We start from the raw sequence: 3892 nt of genomic DNA on the forward strand, positions 1-3892 counted from the left end.
TCTTTCCTGCCCAGGGCCGGACTTGATGATCTACTGAGGTCCCTTCTGACCCTAAAAATCTATTAAATCTATGAGAGGAGGCCAAATTGGTTCCCCCTCTAAGTCAGCATCCAGGGCTGGTGCCCCTCTCACCCGTCCTCCTTTACGTTACTGTATTTCCTGGTAGCATAAATATGTAAGTGTGGTGACTAGTGCATGTGCAGACTGAGGATATGCTAGATATGCTTTTCAAGTTCTTCAGGACTCAAACCTGCATCATTCTGATGTCCTAACACAGTGTTGTCAGCACCCTTCCATAGATCAGGTTTAAGGCAGTCATAAGAAGGAGATGTGTAGGTCCAAGAAAATCAAAACAAGCCAAAGGGCTTGTGGGTCAGTGAGGTGGCTGCTTTGGCCTGGGAAGGGAGAGGGACTAGGCTCTAGCCTGGAGCACTGCTCCCAGTGAAACAAAACCATCCCTGCTGCATTTCCCAGCATCCATTTTTCCAACAACTATCAAATGCAAGAAGCAGTAGCTCATATTTAAAGCAGCACAGGATGAGGCTCTGAATAGTGTCTGACCTGCAATGTAGTATTTAGAGCAATATACTGCAAAGTCAAAGCATTTCTGGGCACGGGGAAAATACAAGATGCAAGATCAAACTCCCTGGCAGTGTGCGGGCCCACCTTACTAGCACCTTAACCATGCTCAGCTCTCAGAAGGAAAACAGGGGTGGATGTCCTCCACAGAATCATCTAAGTGTGCAGAGCTATACGTTTAGGATACAAAACCCCTACCTATGCATAAGTGTAAAAAATGCCATTTTCACAGCTAAAAAAATCCCACTCAGCTGTGCAAAGGTACATGGGATTCCATCCTATCAGTACATTTAAAAAGAGGATTACAGGGGTGCAGCAAATCACCTTCATTGCTATTTATTTGGTGTGTCATTTATAACTTATTTGCGGCCTCACCCCTTATTATCAGCCAAATACAACAATTTATAGACCCTGCAAATATACACAACAGTTTTTCTACTATAGAACTTAGGAACTACAACCCTTATTATTCTCAAGCCTGGGCCTTCCATGCTGACTAGACATTGTACAATCAGCTTATATACAAAAGGGAACTAACAATTCCTAACTCAACCTTTGGAGACAGTCCAGTCAAGTGATACAAAAATGAGGTTACCCATCCGTACTGTCCTCCATGCTGTCCTGGCCGGCCAGTCATGCTCCAGTTGCTGGCCATGCTCCTTGCTGCCAGATTGCATGTTCCTTCCGGTGACAGCCAGGTGGAGGAGTGCCTGCGGTGTGAATGGTGCCTCCCGGTGGTGTCTCTCTGGGAATGGGCAAGAGAGCTACAAGAGGAGGTGGTGAGACTCCAAAGCATCCGCTGCCATGAGGAGTTCATCAATTCAGTGCTGGAGGATACCTCCAGTACTGTTGAGGAAGAACTTCCACTAGAGAAGGGAGATGGCATGGACTCTCAAGAAGGTGGAAGCTGGAACATCATGGCCTCTGGCAGCAAGCGGAAATCTTCATCTCTACCTGCAGCAGTTTATCTGGAGAATAGATATGGAGCCCTAGCAACACAGAAGGAGGAGCATAGTCCATTGGTGGAGAAGACCAGGCCAGGCCTGCCCAAGGTGAGAAGGATCGAGACCACCACCACCAAGAAGAAATGATGGGTGGTGATGGTTAGAGACTCCCTTCTGCAGGGGATGGAGGGATCCATCTGCCCACCTGGCCTGTTGTCATGAGAAGTCTGCTTCTTGCCTGAAGCCTGAATCCAAGATGCCATGGAAGGATTCCCTAGACTCATCCAACCCTCTGGCTACTACCCCATGCTGCTCATCCATGTGGGCACCAATGATACTGCCAAGAGAGACCCTGAGCAGATCAAAAGTGACTACAGGGCTCTGGGTGCAAAGGTAAAGGGGATAGAGGCTCAGGTGGTTTCTTCAAACCCTCTAGTCAAGTGAAAGGGCCCAAGCTAGAGCAGGTGCATCCTGGAGATCAATGCATGGCTGCACAGGTAGTGTCCGCAGAAGGTCTTTGGCTTCTTTGATCATGGGGTAATGTTCCAAGAAGAAGAATTGCTAGAAAGAGATGGGATCCACCTGATGAAGACAGGGAAGAGCATCTCTGCAGACAGGCTTGCTAACCTAGTGAGGTTGGCTTTAAACTAGGTGTGCTAGGGGATGGAGACCAAAACCCTGAATTAAGTGGGAAAGTGGGTAACCTGGAGGATGAGCAAGCAGAAGGGGATAACAGGGAAGGTTTTCTCATTCTTTCTGAGAAATCAGGGAAATCAACTAGTTACCTTAGGTGCCTATACACAAATGTATGGACCCTGGGCAACAAACAGGAAGAACTGGAAATCTTTGCACAGTCACAGAAATATGACATGATTGAAATAAGGGTGGGGGTGTGGCGCTCTATGGCAAGGAGCAAAACACATCCACAGTGAGTAACACTGGGTCAGAGGAGGAGCAAACAGAAGTGCTCTGGGTTAGAATACAGGGGGGGGTTGGGGAGAAAGGGACTTAACGGTGGGGATCTACTACAGACCACCCAACCAAGGAGAAGATCGAGACCAGGAATTCTTAAGCCAGCTCACGGAGATAGTTAGGTCCAAGGATGTGGTTGTCATGGGTGACCTAAACTTTCCAGACATCTGCTGGGAGGAGCAGACAGTCAGGTCTGACCACTCACGCAGGTTCTTAACTGACATACAGGACTTCTATCTAACCCAGGAGGTACACAGCCCCACCAGGGGAGACGCCTTGTTGGATTTGGTCCTGGCCATAGCCGACGACTTGGTACAGGGTCTGCGGGTGCTTGACCACCTGGGCGATAGCGATCATCATCTGCTGGAATTCACCATCCACCCCAAGGTGGCAAAAGCCTCCAGCAAGGCAGCAGCCCTTGACTTCAGGAGGGCAGACTTTAACAATGTAAGAAAACTAGTGGGGGAAGCACTGAGAGGGAGCAGGAGGGAGTTGAGTGTCCAGGAGGAGTGGTCATTCCTTAAGGAGACAATCCTCCAAGCTCAAAGGGAAGTAATCCCTACATGAGTCAAAGGGGGCAAGAGGGCGCAAAGGCCCCCATGGCTCACCAAAAGCATCCGGGAATGTCTCCAAACAAAAAAGGAGGCGTACACCCTTTGGAAGGGAGGGGCCTTCACAAGAGAGGGCTATACCTCGGTAGCTCGGGAATGTAGTGGGGCGGTCAGGAAGGCCAAGGTGGAAATGGAGCTGGGACTAGCAACCCAGATCAAAGACAACAAGAAGTCCCTGCAGGACATGCTATTAAATCTGGTCATCTCACCTGACGGTAAAGCTGACATATTCAACAATTTCTTTGCTTCCGTATTTCTGGGGAGAGACCTGGATATCTCCCCACTGGCACCCCCGAGGGCCCTGTGGGTGGCACACCCAGGCCTAGGGTTAATGAGGACCTTGTCAGGGAACTTCTGGAGGGACCAGATGTATTTAAATCTGCAGGTCCTGATGATCTCCACCCCAGAGTACTGAAGGAACTAGCAGGGATCATTGCGGGACCTCTGGCACAGCTCTACGAGCACTCATGGCGCTCGGGCGATGTGCCGGAGGACTGGAAAAGGGCCAATGTGGTCCCCATCTTCAAAAAAGGGAGGAAGGAGGACCCAGGAAACTATAGGCCCGTGAGTCTTACCTCGGTCCTGGGGACGCTTTTTGAAAGAATTATTCTGGCCCATGTCCAAGAAGGGCCAGCAGGAGAGGTTATGCTCAGGGACAACCAGCATGGGTTCATTAGGGGCAGGTCTTGTCAAACCAATCTGGTGGCCTTCTATGACCAGGTCACCAAGTCCTTGGATGCAGGTGTTGCAGTGGATATAGTCTTTCTGGACTTCAGGAAGGCCTTC

Source organism: Alligator sinensis, unplaced genomic scaffold, assembly GCF_000455745.1.
Source record: "Alligator sinensis unplaced genomic scaffold, ASM45574v1 scaffold780_1, whole genome shotgun sequence".
NCBI lineage: Eukaryota > Metazoa > Chordata > Crocodylia > Alligatoridae > Alligator > Alligator sinensis.